Source organism: Dermacentor andersoni, chromosome 4 (assembly GCF_023375885.2).
Source record: "Dermacentor andersoni chromosome 4, qqDerAnde1_hic_scaffold, whole genome shotgun sequence".
Taxonomy (NCBI): Eukaryota; Metazoa; Arthropoda; class Arachnida; order Ixodida; family Ixodidae; genus Dermacentor; species Dermacentor andersoni.
This window is the reverse complement of record NC_092817.1, coordinates 20,035,657-20,063,644: the sequence shown is the minus strand read 5'-3', so window position 1 is coordinate 20,063,644 and position 27,988 is coordinate 20,035,657. Positions and strand designations below refer to the sequence as shown.

The 27,988-nt window shown below is 48.5% G+C and overlaps 1 protein-coding gene across 2 annotated transcripts in view; it reads right to left on the bottom strand.

Moving 5' to 3' along the window:
- The window catches only part of Ac13E (Adenylyl cyclase 13E), a 138,853-nt gene extending 114,045 nt beyond the window's left edge, over window positions 1-24,808 (bottom strand). Inside the window, exon 1 of one of the 2 annotated variants that reach the window (XM_050182646.3) lies at window positions 23,976-24,808. The gene's annotated coding sequence lies outside the window, so the exon portion shown is untranslated. The remainder of the gene's footprint in view (window positions 1-23,975) is intronic. The other variant, XM_050182651.3, reaches the window with a different exon arrangement.
- Between the last annotated feature and the right edge of the window lie 3,180 nt (window positions 24,809-27,988).

Below are 27,988 nucleotides of genomic sequence, written 5' to 3'. Positions count from 1 at the left end.
GCACGCCTTGATTTATCAGCGCCTTTCAGTCGATGACCCCTCTCTGGCTCTCCCGTAGGCCCGTGATAAATCTACATGCACAGGGCAGGCAAGTTGGTTACCTGCTTTCGAGCAGGTATATAGAGGACATATTACAGGAGGGTCTGGGCCAGGCTCTACCGCTTCGCTGTTCGCCCAGATGCGTGGTGTTGACAGGGAGGTAAGTAAGGAGGAACCGAGCGATGAAAACAACAGTGTGTCGCGTCTCGGCCATTGCTTCATTTAACGGCAAGCGAGATAGCGCCATTAGAGGCCAGAGAAGGAGAAAACAAAAAGAAAGAAAGGTAAGAGAAGCCCATCCTGCGCACTTCGGGCTCGGGTGAAGCACGAAGCGGTTAGCAGCGTCTTTCCTCTTGCCGAAACACGGAGGCGGCCCGCGGGCGAAAAAAATTCCAGGCGCCGACGACGCGACGCAACCTCTTAACGAGTGTCAGCGCACGCCTGCACCGGAGAATGCCTGGAGAGCCGAGCGGCTTCGAGAGCGCATGCGGCGGTCAGGGATAGGGAGGCGAGGGAGACGGCGCGACACAATGCTCTTCACACAGGCGGCGAAACCTTGTGCCTCCGAAGGAGTTGCCTGTAAGCACACTTCAGCGCCGGAACGACGTGAGAGCGGCGCGGATCGGCGGCAGTGAAGTGGCTCGGCGAGGCGAGCGGCGTGCGCATTTTACTCGTCGCCGGCAGCTGCCCGCACAACGCCTCGTCGAAATTAAACCCGACCTTTGGCTTCACGCTGCGCTGCGCTAGACGCTCACTCAACAGTGGCGGGGGAACACACAACCTGGCTGCCGAGAGCCGCGCTCGAAACGCCGTACCAGGAAGTGTGAGGGAAAATGCACAGGAACTGCTACTTCTGCAGTTGACGTGGGCATGCATAATGCCTTCTTCCTTTAGCGCTTACGTCAAAATGCGCTTTAGCGCAATAACCGCGCGGGGCCAACGACAGAAGGCCAGGTTAGTAATTGGCCAGCTTCTGCAGTGCCGTAATCTCTTCATCTTCTGGTGCCCGATGTACCCACGTGCCCAATGTCTGTAGGCTCTCTAACTCACCGCGACTTGTGCGGAATAATTTTCAATGGGCCTATCGGAGTCTCGCCATGGCATAAATTATATTTTCGGCTCTAGGACACTACATTTAGCTGTTGCACGGGCAATTCTTCTGAAACATCAAATACTTTTGTACGACCCTTTTCATGCATGCACACGAATCGACCATTGTACATCGCGCATTGGTTCTTACCTGTTAGTAAGTGCGCATGTTACATAAGCCCATAACGGTGGCACCCCTGAGCAAAAGTCATTTAGGAAGCTCAGCAAAATAACAGCTATAGCCATAATTGAGTTTACCTGCCCGAGGCGTCGCTATACAGGCCCTGCTTCGTATCACGTTGTCTATCAGTGCTTCACCAGCATGAACAAGTAACTTCATCAACAAATAATAGAATTTACTTTCAGTCTTCTCCCCACATGCACACACGTACGTCTAATTAAAGGAGCATGTATAACATACGCGTAATGTTTCACAACACAGACGTTCACATGAATTCGGAGACTTCCAGTGATCAAGAGAGGTTGGACAAGGACAGGCTGGAGCCGATGTTCAGACAAATGGACTTGCCCTCGGCAGTGCCCTGAGGAACACAAATTCCCACTGTCGAAACGAAACAGTTGCTTGAGACATCCCTTGTTTGACCATTCTCGATGACCATTACAGTATTTATTTATTACTTCAATAACACGTACGCAACACACCGAAATTAAGTAAGGATAGCAATATTGCAGAGGTCGAGGTGCCAGCATTCTTTCTGCGTTACAAGGGCAGGGCTGAAAGCAAAGGAAACAGATCCAATGATATCGCTGCGCCGGGCGCACCTTACTTGCCACGATTCAGGAGTAGAAGGAACTGTTTCCGTTTCCTCCCTCCTCCTGTATCCTTATAAAGGATGCATGACTGATCCTCGGCAGCGGGGCGACGAAGCTATTGGCGAAACTCTCAAACCGCGGGGACGAAGGGGACGCTGTGCTCGCAACGTCGCAAAGAAGGAGAGAAGGGAGGACTATTTGGAGTAGGAAACCTCGTTAGGTCGGAGTTGCGGACGTATATATACTTCCTAATTCGAGAAAAACGGCAGCAAGAACAGACACACGAAGCTGATGAAGCGCCGGCGGAAGGATGTGCTCGCGGGGAACGGCAAGAAATCGTTAAGGTGAGAAAAGACACGCCTTACCGCCGTCTCTCCGAATGAAAGGTTTTGCCGGGAAGAAGCGCGAGACCAATCGCCGCCGGCGAGCAGCGACACGAAGCACCGCGAAAGGGACAGAAACGGAGACATGTAGGAAGGGCGAAGAAAGGAACAAGAAGCCCAAGAAGCTATCTGAAAAGACGCACACAAGTTTCGTTTCTTCCGCGTACATGCGACTGGGACTTGTTTTGGTTCCGGCCTCCGTTGAGGACTTGTTTCCATCTTGGCTCTTTAACCGCGCTGGGAGGCGGGAGCTCGACTAGCGGCTCAAGGTTTTGCTATCGTCGCGAGAAGTATCTTACACGCTGCCCCCGCCAGCCAAAACAGGGGCTCGTAGTTTCCAGAGCGCGCCACCTCGTTCCGCCTGTACCGAAAAGCACTAATACACGTTCGAATTTGGCCAAGTATCGTTCACGCATACTTGCGGCGATTTGCTCTGGTGGCCGGCGATCGCGAAGATATAGTTGCGCGGGGTGTGGGCCTACCTTTGTAGAATAGGATGGCAAGTCAACACGCACACAGAGAGAAAAAAAAAAGTCTTTTTTTTTTTTATCCGCTTAACTAGCTACCGTGTAGCTAAGCTGGTTTGCCTCTCAAGCCTTCCGTCTACAGCACGCAGAGTCACGATGATACGGATACACGGGCACGTTTGTAGCACAGTGAAAGGCCATTGGAAGGACTGAACAAAACGCAAGGTTGTCCAGCGAAAGGGCTTTCTTTAGCTTTATACTTATGCAGGAACGTAAAATGTCGCCCGTCATTCACTGACGTGCGGGGGTCACGCCCAACTGCGAGATAGATGGGCTCGTGGAAGTGTGTGGCAGATTGACGGACTCGCGCGCTGGGGGCGAACCGACGACCTTTGCGAGCCGGTCTCGAAAAACCGACGAGAAAAATAGATGAAACTGGGACAGCTGTGGAGTGACAGGAACGGCCTATACGGGAGGCGACGCAAGCAGGGCCGGCTTAAGGAGCCCGCGTATCATTCGGCGACGGCCGTCGCGCATGGCGCTTTCTTTCCTCTTTTTTTTTTCTCTCTCTCTCTTTTCTTGTGTCCTTCATTAATTTCTGCTGTATCTTTTTTTTTTCCTGAGGTAGAAGGAGGGAGATAGCTCGTATTTTCATCGTTCTTCTTGTTTGTCAAATTGTTTTTCTTAAGTTTAGTCTGTTCAGGAGACGCGTGGCAAAACAACTTTTCAAGCGCTGTCCAATTATACTGCTCTAAATGCTTCTCGAAATCACAAATGTGTAAAGTTGTTGGTGTTTCGTTGTCAGCAGTTCGACCAAGGCGAGAATAGATTAGATTAGATAGATAGATAGATAGATAGATAGATAGATAGATAGATAGATAGATAGATAGATAGATAGATAGATAGATAGATAGATAGATAGATAGATAGATAGATAGACAGACAGACAGACAGACAGACAGACAGACAGACAGACAGACAGACAGACAGACAGACAGACAGACAGACAGACAGACAGACAGACAGACAGATAGATAGATAGATAGATACCAACAATTAAACAAAGCAAGAAAGAATGAAAGGAAAGTTTGTTTGCACCACTGAATTTGACCAACGTTGAAGATGCATATTGTTGCGGGAACAGTAGCTAGCCTCACAACGCCATCGACTCAAAACATTTCATTTGCTTCTATCTACATACAAGAATTCTGAGAGCATTCTCCCAACAGAGCTCAGCACCCTGCCACAAAATTTTTAAGGCACGACCATTCCAAACCGTAACACGATCGTTACTTAACTAAGGACAAGCTACTTATTTGGGCGAGTTGGAGGCTGCCATGGATGCACAGACACCACCTCGATAACTGTGTTTGTTTGTTTGTTTGTTTGTTTCTTTGTTGATACTGTTAACCCCGAAGGTTTACATCAGGAATGGAGGTACCGTCATCATTTACAATACAATGAAGAATCACACGCGCAAGAATGAAGATAATGATAATAATACAAATAAAGGCACTGCTTTTTCACATATATTCACAGAAGTAATAGCACAATTGCACTCGTCGCAACCACAGCGCGGTGTTATTGGTCTAGCGGATCAGAACACTTCTTGACCTGAACAAAGAAGAGTCTGCAGCTCGTCCAGAAATGTACTTAACGAAGAAGAGGAAACTGTGCTGTTCCAAACTGCGATTTTCTTAAAGACCCGCCGTCGTTGCTCAGTGGCTATGGTGTTGGGCTGCTGAGCACGAGGTCGCGGGATCGAATCCCGGCCACGGCGGCCGCATTTCGATGGGGGCGAAATGCGAAAACACCCGTGTACTTAGATTTAGGTGCACGTTAAAGAACCCCAGGTGGTCTAAATTTCCGGAGTCCCCCACTACGGCGTGCCTCATAATCAGAAAGTGGTTTTGGCACGTAAAACCCCATAATTTAATTTCCTTAAAGGGCCCCTCACCATGTCTGGCCATTTTGAGCTGACAAGCGCAGAGCATACATTGAACGATAACAATCATGTCTGCAAAGTATTACATCGCTACGCGCCGCGGAAAGATCTGAAATTAAAATCCGAACGCCGTTTCCCTCTTCACTCGCGGCCGCCGCGCTCCAAGCCGGACGGTGATGTAATCGTGCCCCTGCGCCTACGTAATCGTGTCAGCAGTGTGACGTCGCTTGTGGTGACACGTGCCTTCGAGAATTATTCAAAACATCTGTTATCTGTGCAATCTGTTGCTTGAATTGACGAATTGAAGTTTGGTTTAATAATAAAACACACGACCGGAATGTCGGCGTGTTTTTTGTTTTACTTCGCACTGAAGCGAGAGATGTACTTCCGCTTCGTCTGCTTGTTCCCACGGTCGAGCGGTCATGTGCGCAGGTACCGAAACTATGCCATTTTCTACCGTGTTCCAGCGCGTGATCACGCTCTGGGATCCGCTTGTTCTGCCTCAGTATTCGTGTAGCACTGAATTATAGCGCTAATCATGTTTCCTTGAGCACAGCGCGCAAAATCGTGCGCTTCGCGAACAAGACAACAGCTCGCGCGCGACGCTGTTGAAGGCGGGGTCTTTGAGGTATGCGTCACGCGATCCTCGAGGTCCGGTATGGGAGAACGCAGGGAAGGAATTTCGGTTGCGTAAGCTAGACAGGGCGAGTGGAGAGAGCGTCTTGCCTGGCAGTGGAGCCCGCCTGCTGAAATCATGGGTTTGCGGCATTGAAATATTTCTATCTCGGCTATTAATGAGCCGATTTGAAAAACTTTTGCAGCAGAACGCTCCCTAGAAGACACGTAACCACTTCCAGCGTATAACCAAAATTTGCTATAGGGCCAGGTAAGGAGGCCCTTTAACACAACCTTAATGAAATATATATCTCAACAAAATGCAGACAATGGTTTTTCATAAAGAAATTATTCTCGAGACGCGGTCGCGTATAAAGCGAAAGGTAAAAAAGCTACTTTCTCCGCAGAACCCTCGATGTATGCGTACTATTTTGCCCACGGGTGAGCAGTCTAATTACTTGAGACTATTGAAAAATGAAGCGCGAAGAGGGGAAAAAAGAGGACGAAAGGGCAGAAACTTACAAGTGGTATAGTGTCCGACCTTTCGAGCCAGAATTCCTTTACATCGCCCTATTGATGGAATGCCGAGCAGCCCGTCTCTCAAGCCGTGCTTATTTAAGTCACTCTCGCAATCGTCACTTCTGCAACCACGTCCGGAGCGAAGTCGCAGATCCGTCATCTCGGTAAGCATCGCGTTGCAAACGGCAGCAGCATGGCTATTATTGTGGCGTTATACAGTTTGCAATCCGAGCTCCCCGTCCGCAGGACCAGCATGCATAATGCAATCTTTTGGGAAAGCCGGACGACCTCCCAGGACCAAGAACAAAGGCGCTAAAAGCCAGCCTGTGCTGCGGTCAGCTCTCGTGCGCGATCACTCCACGCGGGCCGAGCACCACGATTTCCGGCTCGCTCGCATTGCGCCGGTGCAGCAGCGCGTGCAGCGGCAGCATTCCTAGAGGAGGATAAAAGAGCAGCGGGGCGGTGGTCATGTCGCAGAGACAAAAGCCTGCGCCCGCTTTTCGTTGCCTTGACTGCGCGATGCCAGAGGCGCTTGCTCCTTTCCTTCGCCGCGGTCAGTGTGCAGGACACAAATGATAAGAAAAAAAAAGAACGTGCCTCACTTGGGAGGACAATGACTCGCGGCCACCATCTATCTATTATACACAATCGTTCTTGCGCGACTCCCGCAGGATTGAGATCTTTGTTAGCGTTTTTTTTCTTTCTTTCTCTGCATCAGTGCCTGAATGGCGTCGTTTCTAGAAGCTTTTCTTCGGTTCGAATGCGCGGCTTTGCACATATTAATGTGCACGCTGAGAAACGAAAACATTCTCGAGTTTACTTAACCATCGCTGAGGTAATTAAAGAAGTTTGTAAGGAGATCCTTATAACATGGGCAGTAAACTCACATCTGCGAACAGGCTGTTCCTCCTTCACTCGCCTAATAAAAAAAAAACGCGTAAACAACTTGAAACTCCCTTTCGTCATCGCCCTCATCATCGCCTATTAAGAATGCAGCCTGTCATTTGTGCAGCTTGCGTAATGTAGCTGTTTCAAGTAGAATCCGCGACATTTGTAGCGAACGGCAAAAGAGTTACGTCGAGTCTAAGCGTCGCCCACGCACTTCCACACGCAGTTGAGTCCCCGTCCTTATTTTTGTATTCACTACTCGTCAACATCACACTCCGGATTTTTATGCTTTGTGAGTACAATACTTTCCTTCCGCTCCTTCGAACCCCTTTCGCGCCTTATAAGCAGACCTCTCCCAACCATGATCCATTATCGTAGGCGCAACGAGCCTTCCGCCTTGACCTTTCTTCGCAGCAGGCAGACCACCAACAAAATCAGCCTGCTGCGCACGTCTCCTGGCCGCAGCTCATGGCGCATCAGCGGCCGGTGTGGCGGCTCTGTTCGAGCAATCATTCATCACCCACTTCTTCCTCTATATAATATAATACATTTGCTTGTTAGTGACACCGTCCCGCACGTCAACAGCCCACTAGAATCGCGCTCCGTAAACAATGCCGAGAAGTGCGCGCGCAGAGGACGTCGCACTCGGCGCAAGAAGCGAGATCGCTTGCCCCGTGCTTCCGGTGAAGTCCACTTCCCTGTATATACATATACTAGAACGCATTAGCTGCGCTGCCGCACTAACGGATACAAAAGGTCACAAAACGATGTTCCTGAAGTAGTGCTTCGATAGATATTATCCGGCCCGCCACAAGCCTGAAATCTCGAGATGATGGAGATTTCCGTTGACGTCCCCCTTGAGACGGGGCGGCGACAAATAGTCACCGAGCCTGATTCAGCTAATCAGGTTTTACTACATCTATCGCAGTCTAGCAGTTTGCATATTTCTATTTTATATTATTTCGCTTAATTAACACCTCTATCTCTATGAGTATTCTAAAGTTATGCGTACGCCTGCAAAGACCCCTCAGATCCAGCTTTTAATTGAAGGTATTTTTGCACTGATACTCTATGCCTCTTGCTCGTCTCGATCGCTCACTAGTTAACGCTCCCATCAGCTTTAAATCTCAGCAGCTCCTATTCCATTACAGTATGCTCACTCGTCTATAGACATTCGCTGCAACCGACACATACCTCATCCAGTTGTAGATATTTGCTCCTGTGTGATTTTGTTATCAGGCAGTTATGTTGCAATTGCCGTGAGATTTGTCATTTCTCGCACGTGACACCCATAAGTGCACTCACAGCAGAACCCTGCACAAGAATTTTCAGCACGGAGTTCTAACGGTCTCAGTGTGCACAAGACGCGCTTGAGAGAAGCGAAGCCTTCATTTAGTCGTGCCCATCCCTCCCGAGGATCAAGCAGCCGGGAGATAGCCAGAGGTGCTTTTCTATAAGTGCGCGCGCAGCCGTTTCCGCAAGAATGAGCCCTACATTCACGTATCGCGGTCGGTGCAGCAGCAAGCGGGCGACGTCTTCCGGTCGGGCTGGAATTCCTTTCTCTGCGGAGAAGCGTCCTCCTTCCCTACCTCTCTGTGTGGAAATATTCATCGTGGGTGTAGCTGGAGACAATGGCACTAGATGTGTAACACGAACAACTTACTCCCGGAACCACTATCATAAGCTAAATATCAACCTCATATTTTCAATCTGACCGTCCTTGACGCGTGCGTAAGCATTTTTCTCCCATACTAACGCGACTTCTCGCTTATGAAACTGTGTCTCCTGCGTCTAGCAGCCGAGAAAATGCGGCAGTTTCTTTTCGTTCCAAGTGCCACCTGACCTTCCATGCGTTTTCTCCGCGCAGCGCAGCAGCCAGTGCATTCGCCCTGACGGCAATGCGCCATTGTGCGCAAAAGGAGATCGCGCACGAGCAGGAAATGACCCGCGGTGGAATTGATTCGCGAGCTGTGATCACCACCTCTGGCTCTGAAGTTCTTTTGTGTTATTGTACGCGATTGTCCTTTTCTTTGGCAAAAGTCATCACACTCTCACCTCTACTCAACCCTCCCCCCCTCCTCCCACTTCTCTCTTTTCCTCGATGCGCATACATTATGTTTCTTGAGCTTAGAAACATCCTCGAAACGAAGCGCAAGAAAACGGCGCCACTCACGTTATGTACCCGGGCAGTCACTCCTTATTTTGTCTCGCGTGACCAGAACGCGGTGGTGCGGGGAGCTCCTATTCTGGAAGTGCTGCCTGGGAACCTTAGAAAGCACGCCATCTATATACTCAATTTTATCGACACTGCGCGGCACAGCGAAAACTGAAGGCTGCGTCTGCAAATCAGGACAGAGTAGCGATAGCTAATCTCAGAAAAACAGCAAAGGGGGGTCACTTGTTGTGATCTGCAAATACTGTGCTAATCCTTTCGTGCACAAAGCAGGCATCACGCACACGGGGATTCTGTCTTCTTTCTCGTGTTTCGCTTGAGTGCGCGCTGCCCAAGAATGGATTACCACTGGACAACGGATTCTTGACTCCAGTTCCTGCTTGGCGTATGCGACCTGTAAGCTTTCGCCGCACTGCGCGCAGTTAGGGAGACAAGGGTAGGCGGGCGGCACCTGCGTTCGTTCTTTTTCTTTTTCCTGCCTTTACTTGTAGCACACAGCATCATGCAGGTGAGCATCGCAAAGCTCAGCACACGTGTTTGTGCACACACACGCACCGACACGCACGCAAGCAGCCTAAATCACGCCCCCCCCCCCCCCCCCCCCGCTCTTTCTGTTACTATTTCAAGTTCATCTCTCCTTCATAAAAGGTGCGTTCAAGACCTCCTCCACACGTCTGCTTGCGAAATACGATATTTTCCAACTCCGAGACCGCGGCTGCGCCTTACTCGCTGGCGCAGCGAATAGCACGTTCCTCCCGCACACTCCTATTGTTGCTGCTCCTATACACAAATAGGGAATTTCCGCTCGTCGCGTCCCAAGAGGCTTGCGGTGGGTCTTCGACTCGTTCGGTTTATTTTTTTTTCTTTACTTCTGCCCTTTCTCTCTCTTTTTTTTTGCTGCTTTCACGTTTCCGCTCTTCTGTTTTCTCTACCAAAGCAACGATTGCAAAACAAGGGGTTGGATGATGTATACGTTCTCGCGTATTCTCTGCTTCTTTTCTTTCGATACCTGCTTACGTCTCCGTCGGCACCAATCCTTCCATGGTGCATGCGGTAAGCTATGTGGAGCAGCGGCTTGCTTTTATTTTGTTTGAAGTCGATTAAAACGCCGCAAGAGCTGCAGAGTGACTCGGTGTTGCGCCTTTAATTTAGGCCACCTGCCATTTTCACGAACAAGGTTGGAAACGTGGTCGGGAATCTAAGCACCCTACTAACCCCCACCCCCTCCTTGCATTTTTTTTTTCTTTAGTCTTCACTATTGTCACAACGCGATGGGTGTGGTTGGGATAAAAACTCGCGGCGTCAGGGCTTGCTGTCACATACTTTAGTATGCAACAGTCGGCACACGCTTTCACACGTAGCGCTCTTGCAGATAACGCCAGCTCGTTGGAGCTTCGTGCTGTGGCGCCCTACGTGCATCGGTTCTCTTGCGCATATGTCGCAGCGAGATTTCGCCTATTGATGCTGTGTAAACTGTTGTGATGCGTTAAGCGCCTCACACATATAGGTCTGATATTAAGTACAAGTCACGCGAACATACAATAACTAGCTTCCATGCGGTGACGACCGACTGGATCGAATAAATGATTCGTTTCGTAATTGAAAAAAAAAATAGCAAGAAAAATAAGAGAAAGTACGTGTCGCCGCTGACCTTTAGTAAAGATTATCAATTTGCACTTTTTTCTTCTTCCTATTTTATGTCGGGACACGACGTGGAAAGCTATAGCGACGGCACTCATACAAGAGCAATTTGAGGGGGACAGGGAGAGATATCCAAATGTTTTGAGACTTTAATATTCTTGCTGCACGTGGGTTTCCTTAATCTATATATAAGTGCACATCATCAAATCACTTCGATGGTCGTTATTTGTTTTCTTTTTATGGCAGTACCTGCGCCAAGATCTTATGATAGCTTCTCGGTGGCTTCCCAAGCATATTATAATTACTTGTTATTTCTTTGTACTGTAATAGGCACTGTTCTTCGAGAGTGTAGGAAGAGTTTTCTATTAATTACTACGATTCCCTCTCCTCTGTTTTTTTCGTCATTTGCACGGACGGAAATCCTGTGCGAAACGCACACACCCGCACGCGTGCATGCCTCTGTTTAATAAGACGGGAAAGCGGGCGACTTTCACGACATATTCCTATGCCCCGCATCAAGGTCGACCAACAAGCCCTATACGACGACCGAGCGCGCCGGTGATCTATGATACCCTCATCGCGCGCGCTTCTGAAGGTAAGGGTCGCATATGGGCGACGACAAAGGAAGCAGCGGCCACGAAAAGGGCCGATGATGCATCGCGTGCATACGACCCAAGTGCAGCATGCACGCAAGGCGATCGAGGCGAGAAGTTCAGTGGCAAGAATGTGTCGTTTAAGTTTTACTTATAATAAGCGGGTACGATGTGCAAGGTGAGGCAGAGAAATACCTCCCGAAAAATAATGAACGAATTTATTGAAGAGACAGTATATAAAAGAGATAATCCATAGTCTGGGTAAATTGCAATTCTGGGACACAGAAAACGTCAGTCACGCCGTGAGTGGACACTTGGCTGACATCTTAAGTACTTCCCCTGACGTCACGGATTTTGACAGAGCATCTCCTGAATGGGGACTACAGCTCATCAATAAACAAGGGTCCCCGGCGCAGCAACAGCTCTTGCAAGGACGTTTATTTCGCGAAACACGCGCATTTAAGCAGCAAACGCGGTGAGTTGCTTATAGGTGCAGGTGCGGTAAATTTCGCACACGCGCAGCGAACGAGAAGAACATCCGAGGGGTTAGAAGAAAACAGTGACGTCAGGTGAAGTACTTGTGAGCACGAGGTGGCGGATTCGACTCCAGGCCGCAGCCGAGACGTTCATTTGAGGGATCGCCAGCCGTTTGTGCGCAGGCGCGAGTAAGAGCGGGCGCGAGAAAGAAAATCGGGGGGATTTTGCTCCTTGAATATATGACTCTGCCTATATGGCAGGCACTACGGAGGGTGTTTCTTAGCGCGTGTTGTAGGCGCTTGTACCTATAGGTACAAACGTGCCGGCATTGCGTGCCGGCATTGCGGAGTGGGGTCGAGTTTGTTTTCGCTCAGACGTTGGCTGCCGGCGCGGTAAAAAAGGGTGAAGCAACGGGCACTGACACCCGATTTGGCGACCGCTGTGTAGGACAGGCTCTCTCAGAGCAACTACGGGCTGTCCAGAGGGCCTGCGACAGGGCGGAGGACCACGATCTTCCGACCCCGACGTAGGTGCGGCCCGCGACGGCTACGGGGACTCCCTGAAAAGGGAGATACCCTAACGCCGGTTCCTCAGGACCATTATTAAGTTCTTTGTCTGTCTGTCTGTCTCTCGCACCTGCGGCGCTCGTGCTAAGTCAGTCGTGGCAGATCATAGCTTTCTCGCGTCTTACGGCAATGTACCTTGTAAATAACATCACAGATGTTTCTGTGTGAGCAGTAGCGACCGTAGTAGAGACTGCACCGCATATATTGAAAATGCAGAGCGCCTTAGCAACCGCGGCTGAGCGCAAGTGGCTGAAAGGCCGCCGGTGACGATGACTGACTCAGCACCAGCGCCGCAGGCACGAGAAAATCTGTCCGACGTACCTTCAGAGGCAAAGTTTTGAGTGGGGTTGCAGAAGTCGCGGGGCGCTGTAGTACTGAACTCAGCGTCACAAGCTGGCGGCTGGACGTAATCATATTTATTCAATCGTGTTTTTTACTAACTCTAACAACGTGCCATTCTTTCGCATTATTGGCGGCGCCTTCAGGACACCAAAGCGGTAACGGGGATACGAAAGCTAGAAACCGGACTGGTCCGTGGGTCGGGGCTCGCCGAGGCCTGCGCGTGCCAGGGGTGTATAAGATCGGCTGTCCGCTATCACGGACAGCTAATTTTTTATGCGAACAGTACTCCCTGGCACGCTTCGGCCACCGCGGCCTCAACCCACGGGCCGCCCTGCTTCCAGCTTTGATCCCCCCACTACCCCTTGGTTGCCCTGGAGATCCTGCGCCACCTGATTTATTATAACCTCAGGTGCTCTCCTGAGGCCTCCGTTTGCCGGTTACATGTGCCCTCCTGGAGCACTGCTTGTAAACAATCCAATCTATCGTCACGACGAAAAAAGCGACCCGTGACTTATACAACACCAGTCAGAACCTTGCCCCTTCAGACACAGCGATCACCAAATTGGGAGTCCGTGCCACTGCCTCACCGCGCGGGCAGCCAGCGGCGGAGCGTAAACAAACTGGACCGCACTCCGCAATGCTGGCATGTCTAGGAGACAAATGCACACAACACGCGCTAAGAAACCTCCTCCGTAGTGTCTAGGCAGAGTCATATATTCAAGGAGCAAAAGCCCCTAGATTTTCTCTCTCGCGCCCGCTCTTACTCGCGCCTGCGCACAAACGGCTGGCGATCCCTCGTATGAACGTCTCGTGGCCGAAGCGGCCTCGTTTCGGTGGTGGCGATATGCAACAACGCTTGCGTGCTTAGATATAGGTGTACGTCAAAGAACCCCTGCAGGATGGTTGCAATTAATCTGGAGCCCCACACTATGGCGTCTCATAGCCCCATAGTTATGGTATAGTTGCTCTCGAACGCAAAACCCCATGAATTATCCGTACTGTTTATGATGTACACGGTGATGATGGAGAGGGCGCTAGAAGGAAGTAATACCGGGTTTAATCTCTCAAGGCGGGTGCAGTAGCAGCAGCTTCCAGGTTTATTTTATGCGGACGACATAGCGTTGCTAGCTAACAAGCAAAGTGATTTGCAACGTCTAGCTAATATCTGTGGACAGGAAGGCGAGAATTTAGGTTTGAAATTTATCGTTAAAAGATCAGGTGTTATGGTGTTCAATGAAAACAGTGAACAGACAGTGGCGATACAGGGCCAGGAAATAGCTCGGGTAACAGAATATCAATACCTTAGTATATGGATAAACGAAGGCAATATATATATATATGGAAAAACAGGAAAAAACAATAACAGTAAAGGGGAAGCGAAGTGCAGCCATAATGAAGCACCGAGCGCTATGGGGATAGAATAGGTACGAGGTGCTCCGAGGTATGTGGAAAGGTCCAGGACTTACATTTGGAAATGCGGTAATTTGCTTGAAATCAGGGGTACAATAAGGACTCGATGGCAACCAAAGGTCATTGGGACACCTCGCATTGGGTGCTCACGGGAAGATTACAAATGAAGCTGTGCAGGTTGGTATGGGCTGGACAAGTATTGAAGTGAGGGAAGCTCACAGTAAAATTGATTAGGAAGAACGACTGAGGAATATGGAAGAAAGTAAATGGTCTGGGAAAGTGTTGAGGTATTTGTACAGAAAAAAACATTGATTCACCATGGAGGAAAAGAACTAGGAAGCTTACCAGCAAGCATGCGGCCTGTATGGTGAGCAACACAGCAACAAAGAACGTCAAGCGGAAAGTCAAAGAGGCTGAAATAATCTCATGGGTGGCGGAAATGGAAAAGAAACCTGCCATGACTAACTAGGAAAAAACGAAATTAGGAAAGAAATAATTTATGATAACTCAAAGGGAAGCTCATTGCTTTTCGAAGCGAGATCAGGATGCCTTAGAAGACGCACCTATAAAGCGAGATATAACAACGAAGAAGAAGCATGTGTGTGCAGCGGTAAAGCTAGAGAAACGATGGTGCATGTTTTATTAGAATGTGAAGATATCTGCCCAGCGGTCGATTCAGGCACTACTGGACTCCTTGAAGCCCTTGTGTTCAGCGAGAGCAGGGGAAAAGTAAGCATGTCCGCAATAGAGATTAGTAAGAGGCAATTGGAAGATTGGCGGAAGAAAAATAGGGAAACGACAAAAAAGGAGACGTACAGAAACAAAGTTCACAAGAGGGGGTCAGAAAATTTGGTTATGGGAATTCATCGTGCGTTGTTTTTTTTCTTTTTCTTCAACCTAGGTAGGACACTAGGCAGTATAATAGCAAGAGCTTGGTCGCGCAACCCACCGCCCCGTTAAAAGGGGACGCTCATAACATACGTACATACATACATACATACATACATACATACATACATACATACATACATACATACATACATACATACATACATACATACATACATACATACATCCGTCCATCCATCCATCCATCCATCCATCCATCCATCCATCCATCACCCCCGGCCGTCACCGAAAAAGGAGACCCGTTTTCGCCGCCGGACGACACACTGTCCGATTCCAGTACACCATATATATATATATATATATATATATATATATATATATATATATATATATATAGTTGTTCTGGAACGCAAAACCCCACGAATAATCTCTTAATCATCTCACTGATCATAAACCCCACAAATCACTTAAGCTATCGCGCTAGTGGACATCCTCGCGTCCACCGTCTTGGGTATTTGTGTATGTTTTACAAGATCACGTGTCCGCCGTAAGTTGATGGACAATAAAAAAAAATATGCTTGGTGCAGCGACTGGGGGGTTTTCACTTTTTACTTTACCTACAATTAACCTCATGGAATTTAGTGCAGTGAATGCCAAGCAAAACAATTTCTCTGTCCCCGTGTATTTAGATAGGAGCTCCCAAAGTAAAGCTTTCTCTTGAGCTTAATCGTGCATGTCAACATATTCCTTACTGTGCTGTAAAAGCCACTTTCTTAAGGCAAATGTGACTGACGTGAATGCTTAAATATGAATCAAGTGAAATACTAAAATATGTTTACTACGAGAATCAGTATTGTTACACAGGAAGACAAACTATACAAAGTCAAACGTTCCAGTGGAGTTATGCGCTTCACCGCAACAAATATAGATCGTGCAGTAGTAAACTTCATTTTTTTTCTCAATAATCTCAAGTTTTCTAGCACGATCCAACTTGATTTAGTTGAAAGCATGGGTTAGGTGAATGATTTTACAGTAATTTGCGTGTTTGCAAGATTTTGAATGATTGCTTGATCATGTCCGATTTTGTCCCAACTGTCACGGATAAAAGAAATGTCATCCAGTGAAAACAACATCCTTTAACCAAGAGAAAGTATCGGCATGCGCAGGCGGCACCCTGGAAAAGGCGGTGTGTAACGCCGAAATGTTAACGTAGCGCCAAAACGTCCCAACCGACGGCCTCTCTTCGCAGACCACGTTCCGAACGTCGCGATCGGATGTGGGCCACCGCGCGTGTCGCGATATTTCTGGCAGCGGCTCCGCGCGGGCGTCGGTGCAGACGGCAGGCGCTCGGCGCTTCCAGCAGCGGCGTGACAGAAAAAAAAAAGGGGGGGGGGAGGAAGGCGACCTTGGGGTGCAGCTCCGGCCGCCGCTCAATGCTCCGCGTTGCCTCCGCTTTGTGAGTGTTTCAAGCTCGAGCGCGGATCGTTGAACTTGACGGAGAGGGAGCCCTGACACAAACCGCCACGAGCTCTGAGGAGAACACGAAGTACTCGAACGAGTATTCACTGCAATGGCAGTCCTCCTTTACTCTCATCTTAAGTGGATGTGTTCATATAGCGGTCTTATATGCCTCAAACAATCGACGTCTCTCTCTCTCTCTTTCAGTCCAGAACGGGCCACCAAGTCGTTAAGGGCGCCCTTTTTGTTTTTCATTTGATGACACCCGTCACTACATGCGTCGACTAATTGCAGGGGGTCAGCTTTCGCGCGCGTGCGCGTTGACGGGGCGTGGCCATTGCATGGTGGTGTAAATGTCATCTGCCAACCACGCGCTGAACTTTCCGGTGACGGTGGCCACGCGGTAGCTGCAACCATAATATATTGCTACTCCGCTAAACTGACCAAACGGTTTATCACTACAAAAGCTCTAGCGTGCAGCCTAGACATGTGCAGGTGACATGCAGGTGGCATGTGCAGACATGAACGTAGACATGTGCAGGTGACAACGAACTGACTAAGCAGTTTATGTAACGCAACCTGTAAGGTTCACTGACGTTTCTCACTGTGAAGAATCTGGCGGGTGCAGCGCATTGGTCAGAGCTCATACTCTACCACACACACAAAAAAAAAACAAAGCAACACACACGCACACCGTTTTTTTTTTTTTTTGGTGTGTGTGTGTGTGTGTGTGTGTGTGTGTGTGTGTGTGTGTGTGTGTGTGTGTGTGTGTGTGTGTGTGTGTGTGTGTGTGTGTGTGTGTGTGTGTGTGTGTGTGTGTGTGTGCGCGCGCGCGCGCGCTCTGACCAATGCACTGCACCCGCCCGATTCTTCACAGTGAGCAACGTCGGTAAACCTTAAAGGTTGCGTTACATAGACTGCTTAGTCAGTTCGTTGTCACCTGCACATGTCTACGGATCGAGCGAAGAGTGGAAGCATCTGGGCCCGCATTCAAAAAGAAAGAAAAAAGAAGAAATAGTTATTACGTCAATAGGGTTCGTAAGAGCGAATGCCAGCCAATCGTTATGTCGAACATATTATTAGCGAACACATTGGTGGGCCATTGGCAAGCAGCCCTTACAAACAAAAAGCTTCGATAATTCGGCTCCTGGTCAACATATTCAGGCGAACGAACTTTCATAGCCACAGTCGCGAAACAGCGTTGTCTCAGGTGGGCCAGAAGTGCATGGCTTATGCACTGCTGTACGGCTGTTGGCCCGCGGCGTCTTCTCGCACGCACAAAGGCTAACAGAACAACGCCGACCGATCAACAGATTCGGGCTATTTTTCTCTTTCCTGTGAACGGATTGAACTCGGCAGGATCGGGTTACCCTTACTGCGTATAAATTATATATATATATATATATATATATATATATGTGTGTGTGTGTGTGTGTGTGTGTGTGTGTGTGTGTGTGTGTGTGTGTGTGTGTGTGTGTGTGTTTCGTAGCAGCGCAGAGTCGAATCATGCACTCACGATAACGCGTACGATTTTTATTACACTGCGGATATATGCGACTGTTTCTTAAAGGGAAGCCACTAAAGAGAAAGCACAACGAGAGAGAGAGAGAGAGGGGAAGGCCTTTCAAATCGTCGCCGAAACCCCAGCAACGGTTCGTCTGTCTGACGTCTAAGATTTTAAAGTACCTTTTATTGCATTTGGGCCGTTTTGCCTAAGTATTCTTAACATTGCTAAGTTCGTATTTGGCTCTTTTGTAATACAATGTATGTAGCCCATCTCTACCGAGAAAAATTAACTAGGCTCGAGCAGGCACCACCAAAATTCATGACGTCACGGCAACCTGGCACGGGAACTTCAAGGCGGCGTCGCCACCCGCCTTCCGTTTAAATGCGTCTTTTGCAGCTCATAACCAAGCTTCTCCTGATAGTAAACGCGTCTTTTTCTCTCTTTCTGGGGGCTTATTTGTAGAAGGGTAATTTGCTAATACGAGTACAGATCAAATCATTTTTCTTCCTCGCTATAACGCACAGACGGAGTGTGTCAGTGTGAGAAGCCGATCCATCGACGATTGCTGGACATGACGACATTGCTCGCGCTAACAGTGCTCAGCAACAAGATAAGCTTGTTTGGTGTACATAGCGTATAGCTCTGTATACTGTCAGCATCATCCGTTCCGACTGTCTTTTCTTTTTTTTTTCCTATATGTAGGTGTTTGTGACCACAAGCGCATCATGATTCGAACCTCGTCACACCGCCTCAATGGGCAACCAGCGCTGAAGCTTCGCGGGCCAACCGCAGCGCCGTAACACACAGCCTACAGTGAGTGGTGGACACAGTTTTCAGTAGCACGTACCGTAATTTCATGTCAGCAAATTCACCGATCGCCCCGAGACGCACTTTTCACGGCTCCTCACATGACAGGGAACCGACGTGCTAGGACGTAGCAGCGCATGCGCTCAACGCAACGCGCATGCCCGTGGACTTGACTGGCCGCATTGGTCCAAGCAAACGTCGATGTAGGCGCGCGTATGTTATCGTTCAATATGTTGTGCCATCTTCGTAGCCTCCCTACCGGACGGTGTCAGCATATTTTACTTGCACACTAAAACTGTCGTAGCGCCTCCTGGCCAGCGCTGGTTCCCCATAGCGCAATGCTATGTCCAGTCTGGCCACCTTGGACAACACTGCCAGCGGGGCATACCACATCGCACGGATAAGCCAACGCTTTCGCTGTTTGGTTAGACAAACGTACGTATGTGCGCCTCCTTCGCCACTTTGGTATATCTACAAGCACGTAGCAATCTCGTAACATTTGCTTGCATATAAATTCTTTCCACGCCATTTGAAAGCCGATTGGCCTTGTGCGTCGCAACTTGGTTTTTCCACAGGTCGGACGTCAGGCTGCCAGAGTACATCTCCGAAAAAAACTTATTTTGTTCACTATGGAGCTGCAATTCCATTCAGTTAATCATTTCGTCGTCACATTACCGCAATTTACCACTTTACATCATACTATTTTTTTTTTCATTTCAATTCGGCTCATTCAAAGAAGTATGCGGGCATGAAATTTCCGACTTTTCATTCTTTTTTGTGAAAGTGAAGGTCCTCCACCGCGATACCCTGGAAAAAGTATGCTGGCAAGCCTCAGTGCGCCCTATAAATATTTCGTTTATCAGGCGGTGCATGTGCCGTGACGTCGCGACACAGAAGGTGGTCACGTGGGAGCAGGACATCGTGATGTTTTTCTCACCGTTATGCCACTCGCTCCGGCTCCCTCGGCCGTCTGCTATGCTGCTACACCGGGTCGAACATCGAACAACGAGTGTAGGTGCTGCCCAGCAGGCAGCTGAGCGAGCTGGAGCAAGAGCCAAAACGTCGCGATGCCCTGCTCCCACGTGGACACCTTATGACAAACGAAACCCAAAATTGTTGTAGAAAAGGTTTAATAGTACACGATTTAGGGCGCTCTAAGGCTTGAGATTATTATTGTCTCTCTTATTTATTTTGGGGGGGGGGGGGGGGGGGGGGAAGGGGGGACCGATGTTGAGAACAACATAAAAAAAAATGAAATACGGAAATGCCATGTTAGTGCTCAATTAAACCTATAGAAGTGACTTGCCATTCTCCATCTTCATCCTCACGACCACCACCAGTAAGCCGCTGCACCCCCACCAGATGCAGCTTTTAGCAACATTCTGTCACCGGCCGCTCCCTGTATGTTGAACATTCAAGCCACTGAAATTCTCGCAGCTCCGCCCAGAAACACAAGGTGTTGCAGCTATGTTGTTTAACATGGCGCGATGCGCATGCTCCGCGACAAACGGCCGCTTTCAAATGACTTTATTTCTGCGTTTGCGGTAAAACCCCGTGTCTTCTTTTTCTTTCTATAACGATCGAGAAACACAAATTAATTAGCAGCTGATATGCTTGCAATAGTAGCAAGCATAGTAGCTACATTTTTAATGACGAAAAAATACTGTTCGCATAAGATTGCGACTGCATGGAAAGGCTTTTGGCAACCATAATCTCGCTTTAACACAGAGCTTCTGACGCACGTGCTCTTTGTTGGTCGTCAATCGCCGCTTCAAGAGCACGATTGTTGTGCCGAGGTGCGGATGCCACACGCCTTGGTTAAGATACGTGTGTTTGCTGTGACGCGGCACCGCGGCTTCGTCTAGCTTGCATTCGGCGAGTGACGGCCGTTGCTTCCGAGATGTCGGTGTGCACATTTGCTTATTTTCTCGCTTTTTTTTTTCTCCTTCTTGGTTGCTTATATATATGACACATAAAGGCTTCAGACAAGATGGCACGGACCAATGGCACATTATACTACGTGTAACTTCCTATATCGCAAGTAAAACAAGCTTTGTATGCTAATGTGCAAATTATAAGAGTTTGTTAACTTACTATCGCGAAAAACAAAACGAAGGATACGAGTTACTATCGCACGCATTTCGAAACGCAGTACATTACGTCGAAAGACAATGGAAGTCGTACTTGGCAAGGAAGAGATCCTTCCTATCGCGTGCGATATCAGGCTCTGGAAGGCTACGAAAACCCAAAAGCAAGATTACAACAGCGCCGACATCAAACACCCATAAACGCTAATCGCGTTTCGAACCCTATGGTCACGCGTCAAAGGATTCCCTGCGGTTCGTTTTTCTTCCCTCTTCTCACGACCCCGTTATAGCGACCAAGGCCGCGCCAACGTCGATGTAGACTATACGTGTAGGTGTTGATGACACAATGCGGGGAAACGGCGGCGCGTTGGGGGAAATCGTCACCGACGGAAGTCGATCGCGATCTCTGCCCGCCCAGTAGCAGCAGCAACAGCGCGAAACTGCGGTTGATCGAAGGCTGCAGATTCTGGCAGTCAGCTTAGCGATCAAACGTGGGCGCCGCGAACCGTGGGTTTCGAGAAAAAGGAGCACACTTCCACGGGGAGTGCCACTTGCGCAGACTTATACGATGCCTATAAAAACGATGAAAGACGGCTGCTTCTTTATTTGAGGAAGGCGACAGCTCGAAAGTGGAATGAGTTGTAGTACACACATAAGGTAGCGCAGACGACTATCATCGAGAACGTTTAAGCACGTCTGCGTTTCTAAATATGACTATATATATATATATATATGTATATATATATATATATAGAGAGAGAGAGAGAGAGAGAGGAAGTTAACCGTGCGCGATTGGCTGCTCCACACTTGAGGAAAAAGGGAGGGGGGATATAATAGATAAGAAGAAATGAGCAGAAAACTAATAAAGATCCAAACTAACTCAGCAGCTTTAATTTAACGAAATGAATTGCCTTTGTCATTTACAAGAAACGCCTTTTCAGGATATTATCCGCTGATTCGTTTTACTGGTCGGGACAGCAGCTTCCAGAACCTTTGGGTATATGTATGTTGAACGTGGAACCGTGTTCATGTGATCGATGTGCACAAGCTAAGAAAAAAAAAAGGGGAGGGGGGGACTGTGGTCTCGCGCAGATTAACGATTTGTTGGTATTGAAAGTATGCGGACGTATCCATGTAAGATAAACACAAGAAGATTACTACGTTCAGCTGAGGTGATAAAGTATGCCTCTTCATTAACAAAGCGGTTACTCTTGCTGCGAGCGGAGGCTTTGCAGGCTACAAAAGACTCTAAAAAAATAAATAAGAATGATGACGCCACACAGAAATTCGCACACCAGTTCTCCGTGACGTGATGAATTTCGCAAGCGTCTTAATAATTACTTTTCATGGGTAAAGAATTGCATTTAATTCTAAAGGAACCAAGGGCTCAACGTAATTCGTTTGAGAACATTTCTGCGCACAATTCGGGACGTAATAATGACGAAACGACGCCGTCATTCGGGAGTAAAAGTCGGACTCATTTTCATGGGTATAGCAATCAACGCTTTCCCACCAAGTAAATGCAAGAAACAGCTTTGAAAGAACCTATAGCAAGAACGATACAGCAGCCTAAACTGATGCGATGCGATGTTGGCCCGCTGCAATGGTGCGAAGATGCCGACGCGTTGGGCAAAAAGAGGCGTACGACATGTGAAGTTACGCGGATGACAAACAGTAAACTCGGCATTTCGCGGTTTTGCAGCTACAGGCTTGGACGCGTTTGTTGTAGATTATTGTCGAACGCGGGCATGCAACACCGTTATCGCAACTGCGTCTCGTTAGCATATCATTAATAATTTGGAGGCCAGCTTAATGCGGTGACGGTATACCCGTTGCTTCCGGTGTGGTTAAGGCTGGCGACCCCGCACGGGCTTCAAGCCCGTGCAACAAATTTTGCGTCTTGTGCCATTGAGCTTACAGTATTGAAGTCATGGGTGAGAAAGATGCCGGGATATCTTCCAAGACGAAAGCTTTAAAGACTACTAGAGCATAGTTTCTGATATCTGACCTGTTCCTTCTTTTCTTTTTCTTCTCTATAGTGTAATGAGGTAAAATTTTAGCCTAATGTTTTATTCACTAAGGAGGTGAAGGGTTGCGTCCGCAGTCTCGGCTTAGGTAACTTCGATCGGGATCATGTTGGAGCGAACAACCTTGAACAAATCGTGCTTTGCGGCTCAGCCAACACCACCTAGAATGGCTCAGCCAAGTATAGATAAGTCGCACGACTACGCTGTTAGGTATGATGTTTTCTTACGCTCACAACTCTCGCTATACATGCGCGCGAGCTTTGAAAACCAGACAAGTGCAGACCCATCACCGACGGTGGCACGTCTGCATGGAGTGGCGTTGCAGATACGTAGTTTCGTGCCGGTCGCTTTAAGGCAATGGGCTTTTACAACCAACAACATAACCTGAGGAAGGCATATGCAAGGTATGTATTCATGCTATAGTGGTAACGTGGCGTGCTACCGGATACATACATGTCACCGCTAATGTGAAAACCACCAACCTTGCGCGATACAAAGGGAAAGAACAAGCCATGTATCTGGCACATGGAACGAACGTTGAGCTGACGAGACGCGCAAACGAAAATTATGGTGCTGTGTACTTGCTGGCAGCGTAAATCGCCTGTGTAGTGCGGCCTCCACGCCGTTTAGGAAAGGTTTATATTTGTGATGCATATAGACTGGGACACCAGTGCCCTCTGCGCGGCTATCGCCACTGTTTTACTGTATCCTGTTTTCGCGACTCATCTCTGGTCAAAAAAAAAAAAAAAAAATTCCAACTGCTTCTCGAATGAGTGCTAAACTGGTGAGGGAGGGAAAAAGAATGAAGAAAAACAAGCAATTTGAACCTAACAGACAGAGAGAGAGAAAACAGGAGAAGCGTATAGCTGAATGGAAATGGACCTGCACAATCTACCCTGTACTGGAGGGAGGGGCAGGAAAATAATCTATTCTGTCGGTGAAACGCGCACTAATTTTTGCAAGGAGCGCCTACCAGAATGGTAAACAACTGACAGTTATACAGCATTTAAAAGAAACGTGCAGGATTTTTATACACACTGTGCTCAGAGACCTATGCACCATTTTATACTTTAATTGTGACAAATATTTCACCATATTACGGTCTAAATTAAGAGGCTAAGAGCAGCTCTAGAAGCGACAATCGAACGTGCTAGCGCCCGTTTACGATGTCATCAAACGCTCAGTAAAACTGAAATTCTGGAAACGAGTTCGTTCAACACGAATGATGGGAAAAAACATCGGAATATATTATAGACCGGTTTCAAACAGTTAAATGTAAAATGAAGCCGCACAACCGAGATGAAACACGTGCTACGTACCACATGGGATGGTCGGGGTGGTCAAACGAAAAAATCCTCGATCAGAACACGCCGGCACAACGACGTTCCTTAGATGCACACAAGGGAGGCCCACGCCTTGCAGGACTGCCCGAGCGTTCGGCGACCGTCACGAAGCAGCACTCGTTGAACGATGCGCCGATGATGGGCGATTACGGTATCTCCTCCAGCTAGATCACGGAGTGGCCTCGGGTCATCGGCGAGCGGCAGGGCGGCGGCGAAGCGCCGAAGGTTGCCTTCGCCGGCCGTCCACGCGCACGAGCATCGTCTCGGAACGACTACGCCGGCACCGCGGGCAGCGAAGGAGGCCGTGCAGATGGGAAACGATGAGCGGAGCGCGGCAGTGAGCAGCGCACGGCGGGCGGATTTCGCCGACGGGAGCCGGCCTGCAGTGCTTGCGGCGTGCTTCTGTTGTGGCGGGTCTTCGCCACACAGCACACGCAGCTAGCGCGCGCCTCTCTCCTTCCTACCCTCCCCACGGCCGGTTGGAGCGGGTGAGGTGAGGTGACGTACTGGAAACGGGCCCGCTTCCTCTCGCTCCGCTCGTCAGGGAAAAAGAGAGAAAAGAAAAGAAAAAGCGCGGCCACGTGATCACTCGCGAGAGATGACGAGCGGGAGCACAGGCCCAGAGTCTGGCCTCTCCCACTCCCCTACCTTGCGCCTGCCCTGCACTTGCGCCAGCATCTCACATCGCGCGCGCCGAGCTCTCTCAATGCGAGCGTGCGGGCGGGCGCTTCGCTCTTTCGCGGTTCCCGTAGGCGCCACGCGTTGGCCCCGAGAAACATTTGCTTCTTTTCTGCCCTTTTTTTATCGACCGCTTGTGCGGCGCAGCTGATAAGGGAAGCCCCGCTGCGCGAGCGCGCTCTACGCTGTTGCCTTATTTTAGTTTCCCACTGCGGGCACGAAGCTCGCTCGCGCACAGAGCGGCATTATTACGGGGATTTATTGCTCCCCCAGGGTACGCTTTCCAGCTGGTGGACGATATATAATACTCTTTTATCCCTCCATTACCGGACGCATTTGCGGTATGTGCGCTGAAAGAAAGCATCATCACTATGGAGGAATACATGTGTGCGTGAGTCTCCCTATTTAGGCACCTACGCGCTATCGCATAGAGGCCGTTGTAGCCGAGAAAGCGAGGCCTGAATGACTCTCCTCCAGAATGGAAGAAGACGTGCGCTATCCGCTTGGAACGCGTGGAATTCGCTTCTCACCTTTGGCACCGCTTCCTTCCGTCCTTTATCTAAGAATGGCATTCCAGCCTACGGCAGCTCGAGCAAATGTGCCCCTCGAGTGTGCCGCGTAACGCTGCGAGTACGCTCTACCATGACGACAATGTGCGAGTGTTCACGACCAACAAACTTTAGCATATTTATGCGAACTGTTAATAGGCATACATTTACACAGCGTCAGTTCAGAGAGGATCCCTAAAGGTCTACAAGGATTTACAAGCACAATTCTGACGCTGCAGTCTCCGCCGGCAGTTGCGTAGCCAGAAATTTCGATCTGGGGAGGGGGGAGGGGGAGGGTCTCACGTTGCAGATCGGCCTCTTCCTTATGGAAATTGTCGATGGATCAAATACATGAATAATAACTGTATTGGTATTGCGAAAGATGCTACAAACGAATTCTTGAACGCTACACACTGTCAAGACAAGTAAAATACGTATTTTTTCATAAAAGAATACACTCGTATGTCCCAAGAATTGTGTCCGAAATAACTGATATCAATGCTTCCATATTTTTTGTCTATTTAATAAGTAAAGAAAATATCACATGAACTTTAGAACTATATCAGTTCGAAACCATCAAAGCAGTGCATGCCGCTGATATGAAAAATGTAAAGGCTATGAAATTAACAATTTGAGGACAAATAGTTTAATGAAACTTTGTCAGCCAAGAACCTTGTTTATATTTTTGTACATATACCACGGCCAGGGAAAAATCTCAATGACGCTGTCATTTGTTGCAATGTATTGCTCAGGAGCAGCTGTCATCGGTCGTGTATTGTGAGCAATTGCACTGAAATTATAGTCGCAACAGAGAGCACGTATAAAAAGCAGGAGTTGTGCAAAATATACGAGGGCGAGTCAAATGAAAGTGAGCCGATGCGAATATATGACAAACGGGGTGCTTTACTTAAAAGTAGTGTCCATGAACATTTAGACATTTGTCCCACTGGCTAACAAGTCGCGTGATTCCAGTCTCATAAAACTCCTTGGGTTGCTGCTTCAAAAAGTCTGAAACTGACTCTTTCACGTTATCGTCCGACATGAATCATGGTCCCCTTGAGCTGTTTTTTCAATTGTCCCGAGATGAGGAAGTCGCAAGGCGAGAGACCTGGACTGCATGGCGGATGTTGCAGCGTTTCCCACTTGGACTTTGCCAGTTTTGTATTAACCACATAGGCGACGTGGGCACGGGCATTGTCGTGGAGCAAGATGACCCCATTCGTCATTTTCCCACGTCGTTTGTTTTTGATTGCGACACGCAGCCGATCCGGCGTTTCACAATATCGGAAACGATTGATAGACTCTCCAGGTTTAGCAAATTCTATCAGTAATGGCCTCTGACGATCGAAAAAGAAGTCAACAACACATTTCCGGCGGAAATGACGCCCTTTTCTTTCTTTAGAGGTGGTGAATTCGAATGTTTCCACTGTAAGCTTTGCGTTCGTGTTTCAGGCTCGTAGTAGTGGCACTATGATTCGTTCCCGGTCACAATTGCAGACAAGAAGTCGTCACCCTCATTGTGATACCGGATTAGATGAGTCATGGCAGCGCCGAACTTCTTCGTCTTCTGGCGGTGGTTCAAAATCTTGGACATCCATTGTGTACACAAGAGCCGATAACCGAGATGTTACTGAATTATGGTGTGAACCGAACCGTGACTGATGTTCACACGCTCTCCCAGTTAATCGATGCTTATCCTCCGTTATTGTCTAATCAGCTCATCAACCTTTCCAATTGTGTTGGGGGTGATTAGTTTTACCGACTTGTCTGATAATGTGTTGATTTGGCTTGTTTCGTTGTATGTTCCGATGTACGACTTTAGAAAAGTCAAAGCACCTTTGGCGTCAAATGTTTATAACACCATTAAGCCCACAAAGTTCCGGAATTCAAAATCTAAAGTACGACTTGAGAAATGTCAATGGACCTTTGGTGTGAAATATTTATAGCAACATTAAACCCACAAAGTTCCGGAATTGAAAATCTAAAGCACGACTTCATAAATGTCAATGCACCTTTCGCATCAAAGGTTTATGAGAACTTTATATGCATAAAGTTTTGGAATTGAAATCCATTCGCTCTGCAGATACCACGGCCTCCGCGATATGCCCCGACGAGCCCGCTTGCTATTAAAACGCTCTTGAAACTTTGTGCTCGGATGGGGCTCCTTGCGTTGTGTGACTCTCGGTGCACGGGCGTTGCCGCGAAATCCAGCCGGATTTTGCAATGTACGCGCTGAGATGTCTTTTCTAGCCTGAAGATGACATTCTAGACAAAATCCAGAACGATTTCCGGCGCCGGGGGTTGTTTTGGTCGGCGGTGCATGGACAGCACGAAAATATTTCGGCGAGGGGGCTGAAGCGCCATAAGCCCCCTCCCCTGCCTACGCCCCTGTCCGCCGGGTATCACTCGTCTGCAAAACTTGCACGAATAACCCTATAAATTTTGAGAAACGAGTCTCACTCGACTGTCACAGCACGCGCGCTCACTCTTAGGTGCAACTTTGCTATTCAATTACCGAGGCTTTGTAATCCTACCAAGCATTCCTCAAAGGACTCTGTATTTTACCTGCACCTCATCAATGCAACACGTTGCGGTCGCGTAGCGCTGCTGCGCACGAGGTCCCGGATTCGATTCCTGGCCGCGGCGGCTGCATTCCGATGGAGACGAAATGAGAAAAGAAAAGTGAGAAGAAGAAAAGAAGAAGCGCTTGTGTACTTCGATTCATATTTTAATAAAAAAGCTCGTGTGGTCAAAATCAATCCG